Consider the following 17,268-nt stretch of genomic DNA (forward strand, 5'->3'; position numbering starts at 1 on the left):
GTTTGGGCAGTTTAGCAAGATCTGCCTCAAATTAAAGTACAATAGGAAGGGCCAGGGATGTGGCTCAGTACTTGCCTGCATGTGTCAGGATCTGGGTTCAATCTTGGTCCTGGGCAAAGCAACTCTGAAGACTGAGGCAGGAGGAACAAGGATTGCAAATTCAAAGCTAGCTTCAGCAACTTAGTGAGGCCCCAAGCAACTTGCTGGGGTTCAGTAGTTGGAACGACCATGGATTCAACCCCTGGATTGAATTTAAAAAAAAATCTTGGTACTGGGGTGGGGGGTGGGGAATGAGAAGACATCAGTGCTGTGGCTGTGGACCTGGACTGGCTTTTGGCATTTTCACCTGCCGAGCCATGGAGAGGGACTTAAACTCTCAGTGTCTCAGTTTCCGTACTTGACAGAAAACCACGAGCCTGCAGTGACCTTGTATGCTGGAGGTGATAATGTTCCAAATTTTGCTCTTAAGAATGATACTGAGAGGGCTGGGGTTGTGGCTCAGTGGCAGGGCGCTTGCCCAGTACATGTGAGGCACTGGGTTTGATCCTCAGCACCACATAAAAATGAATAAACAAAATAAAAATATTGTATCCATGTATAACTAAAAATGTTCTTAAAAATGAATGATACTGAGAAAGTAAAACTTTTAGCACATCATTAGTGAATTAACAGGGATTCTCACAAACACGCATCAACCCTCAGTACTCACTGAGTGCTAGACTTAGTGCAAAGCTCAGGGGACAGGTCCTAACCAGCTAACCTGACAGTCTGGGGGAAGGTGGATGAGTTCCCCAGGGCTGCATTAAGTAGTGGCATGCAAGAGCCCCCTTGTGGCAGAAACAAAAGGGGCTGCTAAGGCTCACAGGTGGGTACCTGCCCCAAAGCTGTGAGTGCAGACCTCGGTAACTTCTCTCCTGCTCTCTCTTCTTACTCTCCTCAGCACACAGAACAAATGCCACAGTCTGGCTGGGCACAATTCAGGAGCCACTTGTCAAAAGAAACGAACTTTATTTTTAGAACACACACGCCAAACCACACAGCTCTTCAGGAAAACCTTCAGAGCCCAACTGCCACCACCGGCTTCCCACAAGCCTCTCAACCTCCCCCACTCCTCCTGCTCTGAGGCCGATTGGCTGGGTCGTGTGGGCGGAGCCAAAAAGAGTCCCCCAATGAGCAGCTCCGTGGTCTGAAAGGGCGGGGAAACAGCCCAATGAGCATCACCGCAGAGGAGCCAATCAGTTGGCAGCTAGAAGTTTGCTGGGGCCACTGTGAGCTAATCATCAGCTGGCAGCTGGAAGTTTGCTGGCAGCTGGAAGTTTGCTGGGGCCCCTTCGGCTGTGGCTCTCAACATCTCCCCCTCTCTGTTTAAACAACAAGCATGTGGCTTAGGGACCGTGCCTACCTTAGGTTGTCCAATAGTACATATGGTCCTTACCCGTCATGGGATGAGCTGACCTTAAGGCGTCAGCCTCCTGTCTTAGGTTGGTACCATTGCAATTGGATCTTACCCATCATTGACTACCAATCCAGCATACAGCCACACCTGTGGATAGGTCTTTGTACCAGCGGGGGGGGGGGGGGGGTGAGGTTCTTTTGGAAAAATTGTACCACTGATGACACCATCAGCAAAAATACCCCAACACTACCACAAGTAGTACAATAAATAATAAAGGCACAGTTATATCAATTCTATCCAAATGCATATTTTCCATATATGTTTCAATGATTTTTAATGCCTTTCTTGCTTCAGGCATTAACATTCGGGGTGAATTTGGATCTGATGGACCTTTTAGGATATCAAATAAAGGTCCCAACTCTCCTGTTGGTATACCTAGATAAGGCCTTATCCAATTTATGTCTCCTAATAACTTTTGAAAGTTGTTAAGTGATTTGAGTTGATCTACTTGTATTTGAATTTTTGGTGGACAGACCATGGTTGAGGATAATAGAACTCCTAAATAATTAATTGGAAAATTTAATTGTACTTTATCTATTGCTATCTCTAGATTATAATTTTTTAATAAGTGTGGCATAACATTCTAGCAATGTGTTTTTATCTTTGTGTGCTAATAATACATCATCCATATAGTGAAATATTTGTAGTTCAGGATTTTGATTTCTAAGTGGCTGGATTACTTTGTTAACATAAATTTGACACATAGTTGGGCTGTTAGCCATCCCTTGAGGGAGTACTTTCCATTAATATCTCTGATCAGGGCCTTCATGATTCAGTGCAGGGATAGGAAATGCACAATGTGGACTATCCTCAGGATGAATTGGAATTGAAAAAAAAAAACAATCTTTAATATCTATAACTAAAACATACAAGTTTTTGGCAAAGCAGACAATTGAGGATTCCCCAATTGAGCAGGTCCCATAATAACCATCTCATTATTAATGGCTCTTAAATCTTGCAATAATCTCCATTTACCAGATTTCTTTTTGATGACAAAAATGGGAATATTATGGGGAAATACAGAAGGTTGTATATGTCCTTCTGCTAATTGTTGTTTGACCAGGTCATGGGCTGCTTGTATCTTTTCTTTAGTCAGGGGCCACTGAGGAACCCATACTGGTCTTTCTGATTTCCAAGTAATTTTTATTGTCTCAGTGGCCCTTTCTGAAAATCCAACCCATGTCTGTCCATTCCTTGATCTATTTGTATTGGTGCTGCTATACCTTGTTCTTGTTTTTCTAATCTTTTTCCTTTCCTAAAACCTTGTCTAGTCATAATAGTGGGTGCATTTTGGTTGATGTTATTTGTTAATGTCAAACCTAATTGATCTAGGACATCTCGTCCCCATAAATTTACAGGAAGATGATCCAATACATATGGCTGTATAGTTCCTTCACATCCTTCAGGATCCTTCCAATCTAATACCATTGCACTTCTATGGGGATTAGTCGCCACTCCTAGGCCTCAAAGCGTTTGAGTGGCTTGTTGTAATGGCCAATGTTTTGGCCATTCTTGACGAGAGATGATGCTAAGGTCTGCACCTGTATCCAGTAGCCCATTAAATTCATGTCCTTGAATATTTAGTTTTAGCATGGGGCGAGAATCTAAATTTAAAGAAAGCATAGCCCAATCTACACCTGTGGAGCCTAATCCCTTGGAACCTCTTTCTATAGTATGACTGGAAAATTTATCATGTAGGCTGGGTATTATTAGTAACTGTGCTATTCTATCTCCTGGTGAAATTACTAATATACCCTTTGGAGAACTGGCTATAATTTTTATTTTACCTTCATAATCGGGATCAATTACTCCAGGACTTATCAAAAGTCCTTTTAGAATAGAAGAACTGCATCCCAATAATAAGCCTACTGTTCCTTTGGGAAGAGGTCCTTTTACCCCTGAGGGAATGATTTGAACTCCCAACTCTGGAGTTAGTACTGCTCTGGTGGAGGCGCAGATGTCCAACCCTGCGCTCCCTCTGGTTTGTCTGATGAGGGATCTAATGGACAATGTGTCCTGGGCACTACCCTGATGGGGTTGCTAGGTTCCTCCAGTGCTCCGTATATTTGTGGTCTTGGGCCCCAGAGCATTGGGCCCCCCTGTCCATTTTTTGGCAATGGAGCCCGATGCCTTTCTCCACGATATCGTGGATAAACACCTGGTCCTTGTTCGTTTTTTGATAATGGAGTACCCTCTATGGTGGTTTGAGAACAGCATTCATTAGCCCAATGTCTCCCTCTATGGCATCGTGGGCAAATACCCGGTATTCTACTCCTTTGATACCTAGTTTTGTTAAACCCTCCTCCTATGGGGCAATTCCTTTTAAAATGTCCTGTTTGTTCACAATTGTAGCATGTTCTTGGCCTGGCATCTAAAACCTGTTGCACTGCAGCTGCCACGACTTGCCCTTGTTCATTAATGTCTCTACATAATTTAATATATGTGTTTAAATCTTCATGTTTCCATGGTCTAATGACTTCTCTGCACCAATGATTCACTTGCTCATAAGCCAGTTGTTTTATTAATGGCATTGCTTGTTCTGTATTCCCAAAAACTCTGGTAGCTGTTTGAATAAGCCTATCTACAAATTCAATGTAAGGTTCATTAGCTCCTTGTATTACCTTAGATAACTGACCTTGTAAACCTCCATGTCCTTGTAAAGTCTTCCATGCCCTAACCACATCTACAGCAATTTGTGTGTATACACCAGGATCATATGCAATTTGTTGCTGCTGATCCTCATAAGGTCCCTTTCCTAACAACATATCTAGATTTCTCTGAGGATAACCAGCTGCTGCATTTCGCCTAGCCGTCTCCTTGCAAAATTCCTCATTGGCAACCTTCCATAACAGGTATTGTCCTCCATTTAGCACAGCTTTACACATATTAGCCCAATCTGCTGGCGTCATGTTCAAGTTGTTAATGGATTCGACCATGCTTACAGTGAAGGGTGCTTGAGGACCACAGGTTGTTACAGCCTCTTTTAGCTGCTTCACTGTTTTGAAATTTAAAGCATTGTGAATTCGCTGCCCTCCTGCCTCAAATACAGGGCATGTTAATATTTGAGATCCTGTCTCAGGATCCCATCTATCAACTGCGGGGGTTGGGGGCCTCCCAGCATATGGAGGTGGTGTTGTTGGTTGGACACCTATGCCCTCTGGTGATAGAATGGTGTTAGTAGCAGTCTCCTGTTAAACTTTTCCCCTGATGGCTTTTTCTGCTCTAAACTTTCTTTCTCTCTCTGGCTAGCTCAAGAGCCTTCTCTTTTACTTGAATTTTTTCCTCTGTCTGACTAGCTCGAGAGACCTTCTCTTTTACTTGAATTTTTTCCTCTGTGTGACTAGCTCGAGGGACCTTCTCTTTTACTTGAATATTTCCAGTGCCTGGAATCTAGCAGGCATTCAACAAGTCTTTTTTTTTTTTCTTTTTTCCATCAACAAGTCTTGTTTAATTAAAAAAATTTTTTTTTGAGAAATTTTACATTTTGATTCTGGGGACTGAACCCAGAAATGCTTTACCTCTAAGTCACATCCCCTTTTTATTTTTATTTATTTAGAGACAGGGTCTCACCAAGTTGTTGAAGCTGTCCTTAGATTAGATCAACCTCAGCCTCCCAGCTGAGGATTACAGACATGCACCACCCTGCCCTCAACAAGTCTTTATTTGAATGAATGAACCAATTAAAAGGAAAAAAAAAGCTGGGCAAGGTGGAGGATGCTTGTAATCCCAGCAACTCGGGAAGCTGAGGCAGGAGGATCACAAGTTCAAAGCCAGCCTCAGCAACTTAGTGAGGCCCTAAGCAACTTAGTGAGACTCTCTAAATAAAATACAAAAAAGGGCTGGGGATGTGGCTCAATGGTTGAGTGCCCTGGGTTCAATCTCCAGTACCAAACAAATAAAAAAACCAAACCAGGGCTCTTAGAGTTAATATTGAGTCCCTGAACAGACCCTGGAGCTACCCAGATCCAGACTTCTTGTCATGGGAGTCTCCAGCTGTAGGGATGTTGGGAAGGTGTTTGAACTGGGACAGAAGGAGCAGGGTACTGGGTACCAGGATGCCCTCACTGGCCATAGCTTGTCCCCTCTAGCATAGCCTGACCCACAGGGAAACTAAAACCAGAAATCCAGCTCTTAACCTTGGCCCTTCACCTATGTGACAGCCTCTGTGCTTGGTTTCAGCAAGAGAGGAGTCCTACATTTTTTTCTCCAACCAGAATGAACTTGATGTTTGCAGAAATTCCTGTCCCCACACAGAGGTTTGGTTCAGTTGCAAATAACAGGAAATTGAAAACAGTGGCATAAGCAAATTAGAGTTTTAAGTTGCCCCAATTCACAAGTCTAGACTAGAGCACTAGGGTCAGGGCAGATGTGGCAGCCTCATTATGTTCCCGTGTTCCCAGCTCCTTCCGTCTTTTTGTTCCCCTATCCTGAGCATGTGGCTGCTACACACATGCTGGAAGGATGACTGTGTGCTCTCCAGCATTTTGTCTGCAATCTCAGGAAGAAAGGGGAAAGGGAAATAGATAAAGGCCACATGGCAGGGGGAATTCCCAGAAACCCCACTCAATGACTAATTTCTATTCTTCTAGGTAGAACTGGTACCTTCAGCTGCAAGTCCCTTTGTGCACCTGTTACCCCAAAGAAAGCCAGTGTTCTGTTAAAAAAAATGGTACCTTCTTTAGATCAATATAAAAATCTTCAGGGTCATCCTGACCCAAGGTCCTGATACACAGAGACACATCCTTGTGTTTCTCCCTTTGCCAAGAATGTTTGGTTGAATTTTATTCTTTTGTTATAGAATTTTGTTAAATAGAATTTTGTTAAAATTCTATTCTTTTGTTATAAAAAATTCCAAATATAACATTATTAGGAAATAGAATCTTTTAAAAACACCCATGTTCGCTGGCAGGGGTGGGATGGGGGCAGGGGGTGGCAGGATGGCACATACCTGTAATCCCAGTAGCTTGGGAGGCTGAGTGAGGAGGATTGAGAGTTCAAAACCAGCCTCAACAAAAACAAGGCACTAAGCAACTCAGTGAGACTGTGTCTCTAAATAAAATACAAAATAGGGCTGGGGATGTGGCTCAGTGGTCGAATGTCCCTGAGTTCAATCCCCAGTACTTGTTCCCTACCCTGCAAAAAACAAAAAACAAAACAAAAAAAACACCTGTGTTCTTATGCACCAGCAAATGTATTTTTCCTCAGGATGGGAGCCTCAGTTGAGGCTGCGAGCTCCAGATAGACTGACAAAGGCATGATGAAGCATATTGATTCAAAGCAAAAATGTGGAGCCCAGCAAACATAGGTTCGAGTCCTGATGTCACCATTCCATAAACATGCTCTTTAGGCAACCTCCACAACTATACCTGGCCTTATTTTTTGTGTATCTTTAAAATGGAAACAAGTACAGTACTATCTCTTCCATGGGGCTCACTAGGAAAAGCTAGATGAGACAGTGTACACAAAACAGCTCCAAGCACAAAGCCAATGCTCAACAGTGTCCATAGAATACTTTGTTGACTCAAATAGAATGTAACCAGTGGCTGCATGGAATGAGAATTTTTACAATGTGTATTATTTTTACATCACAATTTCTTGGGGGCTTCTCTCTTTCCTCTTTTGAAAAAGGCCTCCCATCCACTTGTTTTTCTAGAAGGGGTTGACCAAAAAGAATTTAAGCCTCTTCACTAAAAAGTAGCCAAACCATTAAAATGCTATTTCAGTGGAGGGTGATGCAGAAGGGTGGATTGGAGTCAGAAGGGACCTAGAGAGTCGCCACTCTCATCTGACTCATGAAGCAACTGAGACCCAGGGAGGTGAAGGGAGGTCTTCATTCCTAGCACTGGGGCTACAGTCTATGTGTTGGCACCTCTGCATGCTGGGCAGTGCACAGTGACCACCTGTGCATGGCCCTGCATTGTCCCGACCGGCAGGACACATCAACGTGGGCAGCGAACCTAGATGGGGAGGAATGAAGGGACAAGAGACACGAAGGGTGACAGCAAGACAGGAGTTCTGATCAAGCTGCAAACTTTTATTGTTCACACAGGGGTATTTATGGGCTGGGGATGGGGAAGCTCTCTTATTGGCAGTTGCTGGATGTCTTCACAAGGTGAGATAATGCAGGATGTTTCAGGAAGACAGATGGCCGCAGGATGTCTCAGGGAGATAGATGGCTGCAGGGTGTCTCCCAGGCAGGATATCTCCCAGGGGGCTGTTTATTGTAACTGTCAGGCTAGTCTTTGAAGGAGAACTCCCTTTTGGTCCCTGGCACTGCATGTCCTCCTGGCTTTGGTGATGGGATACAGTGGTCCAATCAGAAGACATCTCAAGACTTCTGGGATGTTGGGACAATGACTTCCACTCTTTTTTTTTTTTTAATTTTTATTGTTGGTTGTTCAAAACATTACATAGTTCTTTATATATCATATTTCACACATTTGATTCAAGTGGGTTATGAATTCCCATTTTTACCCCATATACAGATTGCAGAATCACATTGGTTACACATCCACTGTTTTATCTATTGCCATACTAGTGTCTGATGTGTTCTGCTGCCTTTCCTATCCTCTACTATCCCCCCTCCCCTCCCCTCCCCTCCCATCTTCTCTCTCTACCCCATCTACTGTAATTCATTTCTCCCCCTTGTTTTTTCCCCTTTTCCCTCACTTCCTCTTGTATGTAATTTTGTATAACAATGAGGGTCTCCTTCCATTTCCATGCAATTACCCTTCCCTCTCCCTTTCCCTCCCACCTCTCGTCCCTGTTTAATGTTAATCTTTTTCTCATGCTCTTCCTCTCTATTCTGTTCTTAGTTGCTCTCCTTATATCAAAGAAGACATTTGGCATTTGTTTTTTAGGGATTGGCTAGCCTAACTTAGCATAATCTGCTCTAATGCCATCCATTTCCCTGCAAATTCCATGATTTTGTCATTTTTTAATGCAGAGTAATACTCCATTGTGTATAAATGCCACATTTTTTTATCCATTCATCTATTGAAGGGCATCTAGGTTGGTTCCACAATCTAGCTATTGTGAATTGTGCCGCTATGATCATTGATGTGGCAGTATCCCTATAGTATGCTCTTTTAAGATCCTCAGGGAATAGTCCGAGGAGGGCGATAGCTGGGTCAAATGGTGGATCCATTCCCAGCTTTCCCAGGAATCTCCATACTGCTTTCCAAATGGGCCTTACCAATTTGCAGTCCCACCAGCAGTGTACAAGTGTACCCTTTTCCCCACATCCTCGCCAGCACTTGTTGTTGTTTGACTTCATAATGGCTGCCAATCTTACTGGAGTGAGATGGTATCTTAGGGTGGTTTTGATTTGCCTTTCTCTGACTGCTAGAGATGGTGAGCATTTTTTCATGTACTTGTTGATTGATTGTATGTCCTCCTCTGAGAAGTGTCTGTTCAGGTCCTTGGCCCATTTGTTGATTGGGTTATTTGTTTTCTTTTTGTTTAATTTTTTGAGTTCTTTGTATACTCTGGATATTAGGGCTCTCTCTGAAGTGTGAGGAGTAAAAATTTGTTCCCAGGATGTAGGCTCCCTATTTACCTCTCTTATTGTTTCTCTTGCTGAGAAAAAACTTTTTAGTTTGAGTAAGTCCCATTTGTTGATTCTAATTATTAACTCTTGTGCTATGGGTGTCCTATTGAGGAATTTGGAGCCCAACCCCACAATATGTAGATCAGAGCCAAATTTTTCTTCTATCAGACGCAGTGTCTCTGATTTGATATCAAGCTCCTTGATCGATTTTGAGTTAACTTTTGTGCATGGCGAGAGAAAGGGATTCAGTTTCATTTTGTTGCATATGGATTTCCAGTTTTCCCAGCACCATTTGTTGAAGATGCTATCCTTCCTCCATTGCATGCTTTTAGCCCCTTTATCAAATATAAGATAGTTGTAATTTTGTGGATTGGTCTCTGTGTCCTCTATTCTGTACCATTGGTCCACCCGCCTGTTTTGGTACCAGTACCATGCTGTTTTTGTTACTATTGCTCTGTAGTATAGTTTGAAGTCCGGTATCGCTATACCTCCAAATTCACACTTCCTGCTTAGAATTGCTTTTGCTATTCTGGGTCTTTTATTTTTCCATATGAATTTCATGATTGGGATTTTGATTGGCATTGCATTAAACCTATAGAGAACTTTTGGTAATATCACCATCTTGATGATGTTAGTTCTGCCTATCCATGAACAGGTATATTTTTCCATCTTCTAAGGTCTTCTTCTATTTCTCTCTTTAGGGTTCTGTAGTTTTCATTGTATAAGTCTTTCACCTCTTTTGTTAGGTTGATTCCCAAGTACTTTATTTATTTATTTTTTTTGAGGATATTGTGAATGGAGTGGTTGTCCTCATTTCCATTTCAGAAGATTTGTTGCTGATATACAGGAATGCCTTTGATTTATGTGTGTTGATTTTATATCCTGCCACTTTGCTGAATTCATTTATTAGCTCTAGTAGTTTCTTTGTAGACCCTTTTGGGTCTGCTAGGTATAGAATCATGTCATCTGCAAATAGTGATAATTTAGGTTCTTCTTTTCCTATTTTTATGCCTTTAATTTCTTTCATCTGTCTAATTGCTCTGGCCAGTGTTTCGAGAACTATGTTGAACAGAAGTGGTGAGAGAAGGCATCCCTGTCTTGTTCCAGATTTTAGAGGGAATGCCTTCAATTTTCTCCATTCAGAATGATGCTAGCCTGAGGCTTAGCATAGACAGCTTTTACAATATTGAGGTATGTTCCTGTTACCCCTACTTTTTCTACGGTTTTGAACATAAAAGGATGCTTTACTTTGTCGAATGCTTTTTCTGCATCTATTGAGATGATCATATGGTTCTTATCTTAAGTCTATTGATGTGGTGAATAACATTTATTGATTTCCGTATATTGAACCAGCCTTGCATCCCAGGGATGAATCCTACTTGATCATGATGCATGATCTTTTTGATATGTTTCTGTATCCGATTTGCCAGAATTTTATTGAGGATTTTTGCATCTATGTTCATTAGAAATATTGGTCTGTAGTTTTCTTTCTTTGAAGTGTCTTTGTCTGGTTTAGGAAACAGGGTGATGTTGGCCTCGTAGAATGAATTTGGAAGTTCTCCCTCTTTTTCTATTTCCTGAAATAGCTTGGAAAGTATTGGTATTAGTTCTTCTTTAAAGGTTTTGTAAAACTCTGCTGTATACCCATCTGGTCCGGGGCTTTTCTTAGTTGGTAGTCTTTTGATGGCTTCTTCTATTTCCTCAATTGATATTGGTCTGTTTAGGTTGTGTATATCCTCCTGACTCAATCTGGGCAGATCATATGACTTAAGAAATTTATCGATGCTTTCACTATCTTCGATTTTATTAGAGAATAAGGATTCAAAATAATTTCTAATTATCTTCTGTATTTCTGAAGTGTCTGTTGTGATATTGCCTTTCTCATCCCGTATGCTAGTAATTTGAGTTCTTTCTCTTCTTCTCTTCATTAGCATGGCTAAGGGTCTGTCGATCTTATTTATTTTTTCAAAGAACCAACTTTTAGATTTGTCAATTTTTTCAATTGTTTCTTTTGTTTTGATTTCATTGATTTCAGCTCTGATTTTAATTATTTCTTGCCTTCTACTTCTTTTGCTGCTGTTTTGCTCTTCTTTTTCTAGGATTTTGAGATGAAGTGTGAGATCATTTATTTGTTGTTTTTTTTCTTTTTTTAAGGAATGAACTCCAAGCAATGAATTTTCCTCTTAGAACTGCTTTCATTTTGTCCCATAGATTCTGATATGTTGTGCCTGTGTTTTCATTTATCCCTAAGAATTTTTAAATTTCCTCCTTGATGTCTTCTATAACCCATTGATCATTCAGTAACCTATTGTTCATTCTCCAAGTGATGCATGATTTTTCCTTCCTTCTTTTATTGTTGATTTCCAGTTTCATTCCATTATGATCAGATAGGATGCATGGTATTATCTCTACTCCTTTATAATTTCTAAGAGTTGCCCGTGACATAATATATGATCTACTTTTGAGAAGGATCCATGTGCTACTGAGAAAAAAGTGTAACTGCTTGATATTGGGTGGTATATTCTATATATGTCAATTAAGTCTAGGTTATTAATTGTATTATTGAGTTCTATAGCTTCTTTATTCAACTTTTGTTTGGAAGATCTGTCCAGTGGTGAGAGAGGTGTGTTGAAGTTTCCCATAATTATTGTATGGTGGTCTATTAGACTCTTGAACTTGAGAAGAGTTTGTTTGATGAACATAGCTGCACCATTGTTTGGGGCATATATATTTATGATTGTTACGTCTTGTTAGTGTATGTTTCCCTTGAGCAATAAGTAGTGTCCCTCTTTATCCCTTTTGATTAACTTTGGCTTGAAATCTATTTTATTTGATATGAGTATGGACACTCCTGCTTGTTTCCGAAGTCCATATGAGTGATATGATTTTCCCAACCTTTCACCTTCAGTCTATGTATGTCTTTTCCTATCAAATGCGTCTCCTGTAGGCAGCATATTGTTGGATCTTTTTTTTTTTTTTTTGATCCATTTTACTAGCCTGTGTCTCTTAATTGGTGAGTTTAAGCCATTAACATTTCGGGTTATTATTGAGATATGGATTGTTCTTACAGCCATATTTGTTTATTTATGTTACTGAACATGATTTTGTTTTTCCTCTTTGATTATTTTTTCCCTTTACTGTACTACCTTCCACTGTTGGTTTTCATTGTTATTTTCCATTTCCTCTTCCTGTAACGTTTTGCCGAGGATGTTTTGAAGAGATGGTTTTCTAGCTGCATATTCTTTTAACTTTTGTTTATCGTGGAAGGTTTTAATTTCATCTTCCATCCTGAAGCTTAATTTTGCTGGGTACACAATTCTTGGTTGGAACCCATTTTCTTTCAGTGTTTGAAATATGTTGTTCTAGGATCTTCTAGCTTTCAGAATCTGTGTTGAAAGATCAGCTGTTATCCTGATTGGTTTACCCCTAAATGTAATCTGTTTCCTTTCTCTTGTAGCTTTTAAAATTCTCTCCTTATTCTTTATGTTGGGCATCTTCATTATAATGTGTCTAGGTATGGATCTCTTATGATTTTGCACATTCGGCTTCCTGTAGGCTTCTAGGATTTGGGATTCTGTATCATTCTTCAAGTCTGGGAAGTTTTCTCATATATTTCATTGAATAGATTGCTCATTCCTTTGGTTTGGACCTCTATACCTTCCTGTATCCCAATGACTCTTAAGTTTGGTCTCTTTATGTTATCCCATATTTCTTGGATGTTCTGCTCATGGTTTCTTAACAGTCTTGATGAGTTGTCTATGTTCTTTTCAAGTTGAAATACTTTGTCTCCATTGTCTGATGTTCTATCTTCTAAGTGTTCTACTCTGCTGGTAGTACTCTCATTTGAGTTTTTAATTTGGTTTATTGCTTCCTGCATTTCTAGCATTTCTGTTTGTTTTTAATAATCTCTATCTCCCTGTATAATTGATCTTTTGCTTCTTGGATTTGTTTATGTAATTCATTGTCGAAGTGATCTTTCATTGTCTGATTTTGCTGTCTAATGTCTTCCTTGAGACTCAAGATCATCTGAAGCATGTATATCCTGAATTCTTTATCTGACATTCCATCTGCTGCAGATATTACCTCTTCTAAAGTTGAGTTGACCTGCATTGCTTGTGGTCCTTTCTTTCCTTTTCATTTCATACTGCTCGCGTTTCTTTCTGCTTGGTGAAACTGTTGTGTTATTGAATTTTCCCCCTATATATTTATATTGCTCTTGTATAGTTGCAAAGTCTCCCTTTTGTGGAGAAAGACAATGTTAACAGTTCTCAATATCAATAGTACATCATCTAAGCACACGTTTTCCTTATTACTACATTTATAGCTAGACTCTATGTCTACAAATGTTGGTTTTGATTATCGTTTACAAATATAGTCATTAGTTTCATGAAAGGCGTACTGTTTCTGGTAGCTTGAAGAAAACTGAATTTCAGGTGTAAGATGTTATGTTTATGGGGAAAGGAGTGAGGGTATGGGGTTAATCTAGCTTAGTAACTTTGGAGAGCTCTAACCAATAGATGGGTAATTTATGGAAGAATGTATAGATTCAAATTCCTATCTGTATTTATAAGATTACCCTACTTATGAATAGTAAAATTTAGGGGGTTGCAAGTGGGATAGAGGGAGTAAGAGGGAGGAAAACAAATAACAAGGAACAGAAGAGAAAAAAGAGAGCGGGAAAAAGAAAATACGAGAAAAAAGAAAAGAAATAAAAAAGGGGGAAGGGAGGTGGGGCACATACAAGTCCTCTATATTATATTATTCTGGTGATTTCGTTGTTAAAGACCCTTTTCATGCACAATTTTTGGTTTCACATATGTTGAGGTTGCGACGACCCGAGGGGGAAGGGTAGAGGAGACTGGGTGAATGGCTGAAAAGAGAGAGAGAAGAGAGAAAAAGAAAGAAAAAAAAGAAAAAACAATGTCTCTCAGTACTCCGTTTTCATTTCTTCCAGTTGGTGGCATTGTCTATTCCTAGCTTGAGTCTCTGGGTTCAGGATGGTGGTGGTAGTCAGTGTGAGAGGACTTGAGCTTCCACCTGTGGCCTCTCTGCTGTATGACTTCCACTCTTTACCCACTCTCTGAGATAACATAGCCGGGGAAGCTGCTGACATTGCCTTATAGCCACAAGGGAGAGCCTACCAAGGTAGGAGGCAACCTGAGATGAGGGATGGAAGGAGAAATACACCCTCTAGCTGGTTGGATTCAGTTCCCAACCATGCCTGAGCATATTGGTGTCAGACATTCTGCCACCTCCTAATTGTAACTAATCTAGGAGTTCAAAGCTATACATATCTAATAATGAAGGCTTTGGATTTTTTTAAAAAAAGCCTTCCTGGATGAGGTTGCCTCAAAGGAGACTCAAAAAGGAAGACCAGGAAGCAGGCAGGCTGGGAAGGGAGAGAGAATTCAGGGAAAAGACCCTAAACAAAGATCTGAGATAGGAAAACTTGGAGCTATGGACTGAATGCTTCTGTCTCTTACCCATACGAGAGGCATATGTTAGCCCAATTCCCCATGTGGTGGTATAAGATGTGGGGCCTTTGGAAAGTAATTAGGTCATGAGGGTGGAGCCCTTATCAATGGGATTAGTGTCCTTATAAAAAAAAAGAGAGAAAGGTTGCTTCTTCTTTGCACTCTTGGCCATGTGCAAACTAAGAAGTCCCTCAGCAGAACCAACCATGCTAGTGCTCTGATTTCAGATTTTCCAGCCTCCATAACTGTGAGAAATAAATGTCTGTTGTTTAAGCCACCTAGTGTGTGGAATTATGTTATAGCAACCCAGACCAATGGAGACACCTGGATGGGGAAGGGAATTTGGGGAATCATATTTAAATCAATTTGGCTAGAATCTTGGATGCCTGAAGGGGTAACGGGAGTTAGGGTTGAAGATGTAGGTTCCTACCAGTCTGTGAGTTTGTTCTTTTGTGTTGTAGGTAGGCAGTAAGGAGCTGGGCTTCAGGATGAAATCATCAGGAGAGAAGGGAGATGAGAACGAAAAGAAGGCTACTAGTAATTGTCAAAGCGAGAAAGAGTCCACAGCTTCTAGATTGACCAACTGTACTGGTTTGCCCAGGACAGAGGCATTTCCCAGATGTGTGATTTCCGGTGCTAACACTGGGACAGTCCCAGGCAAGCTAATGGCTGATCCCTCTAAAACACCACCCAGAACTATACAGGAAGAGAATGATGGATTTCATTGTGTAAAAACACCATGAATTAAAAAATAGAACATAGTCTGGATAACATGGAAACTTCTGTGTTTTTCCGTAGGAAACAAAAATGAAATAAGTGAGTATCTCTTTTGAGATGCAAGCCATCAATGATGTTTGACTCCACTTAACTGATTGCTAACATCCAGCCCTGGATCCCATCAGTATCAAGAGCCCGGTCATCTTTGAATTTGTAAGTTCCTACATCTTACTTTCTGGTACTCTTTTGTCCTTTCTGAGCCCTCAAATCTCATGGAGATGTCTTCTTTCTTCCTTGCTTTCCATTACCCCTTTTGTCTTCACTTTCTATCTAGCCAAGACCACCTAATCTGGTTTAATCTGGCATTTCACAATCTACTTGGTCAATGTCATGACTTTTGGTTCTTTGAATTTGGCAAAACTTTGGACACTGAATCAATTCCATTCCTGTTCTGCACAGTGGTTGCAGAGAAAGCTGGATGAGTTCTCAATCTGCCCACCAATGCTTCTTTATGTATTTCTTTCTGGCTTCTCCATGTGGCTGTTTGAGTCTCAGCTCCGCCACTGAACTAACTTGTGCAAACTTGGGCAAGTCTGTGTCATGGTTTTCTCACCCCCCAAATTAAATGTTATATGGATCAGCTGAGCTAACATGCATAAGACATTTAGCACATGACTTGTCATGTAATGTTAGTTTTTACTGATGCTAGGATTTTGACTGCACACTTACAGGATTTGAATTAGTGTCTCAAGTGGAAGGTCAGTGCACGAGGTGGTGGGGTGACAAATCAATCATATGGAGTACCAAGTCATGCAAATTTTTATTTTTGCAAAAATTTAAATGGACATATCACTGAAGAAGATATACAGAGAGAAAATAAACTCATGAGATGTTCAACTTCATGAGTCATTAGAGAAATGCAATTAAAGCCATAGTGACATATCATTGCACACAAATTAGAATGTCAGTCCTCAGTAACAAAAAGTAACAAAAAGGAATGAGCAAATGATACAACAGATTAACAAGAATGAATCACAAAATTATTAGGCTGAGTCAAGGAAGATGGATAGAAAGAGGAGAGACTCTACAATTCTATTTACATGAAAATCTAGAAAATACTCCTCTGTTATGACAGTAAGCAGATCAGTTATTGCCCAGGAAATGAGGATGAGGAAGGTGAAAAGAGACAACAGTAAGAAACTTCAAGAGTTGAGAGAAATTTGGGGGCAATGGAAATATCTCAATTGGGGCAATGGTTTCAGAGATGTGTGCATATGGTAAAAATGAATCATACGGTACACTTTCAATATATGTAATCTATTGTATGCCAATCATACCTTAACAAAGTTATTCAAAATTACTTTTGTAGATTAAGAGTCCCAGCGCTTAGAAACAGCAGTTGTAAAAAAGGGAACCCAGTTATCTCAGATGTGAAATGCATGTCACTGTATTGCTTAAAACCCCCAAAACTGGCCAAGTGACTCAAAGGAATCTGACTTCAAAATCAATAAGAAGATGGATAAGAGTACAATTACTGTTTGGAAGCTTTTGTGGTAATTTATTATTTTATAGTTGCATCTAGACTAGTAAATCATGGAAGCACATATCAATATTTTCTAGTGCTAAAATGTATAGTCTTGAGTGGATTGATTACTGACAATTTCAAAAAAAAATGTGTTTTAACAACAATCTTAGGATTAAAAAAAAAAAAAGAAGAAGAAAAGAAATATGTCTCACCGGGCACAGTGGTGCACACCTGAATCCCAGCAGCTTGGGAGGCTGAGGCAGGAGGATGGAGAGTTCAAAGTCAGACCCAGCAATGGCAAGAGGCTAAGCAACTCAGTGAGACCCTGTCTCTAAATAAAATACAAAATCAGGCTGGGGATATGACTCCGTGGTCAAGTGCTCCTGAGTTCAATCCCAGGTACCCCTCCCCCCCTCAAAAAGGAAAAAAAAAAGAAAAGAAACAAGCAAATGTCCACCATAGCAATTAGCACCAATTTAGTAAAATAAAGACTAGTTCAGTCTATGATTCCTAAGGAAGCTGGCTCCCGGGGCCTTCTCCCCCACTT

The sequence above is a fragment of the Spermophilus citellus genome (assembly GCF_964194105.1).
Source record: "Spermophilus citellus genome assembly, chromosome: 13".
Classification (NCBI taxonomy): domain Eukaryota; kingdom Metazoa; phylum Chordata; class Mammalia; order Rodentia; family Sciuridae; genus Spermophilus; species Spermophilus citellus.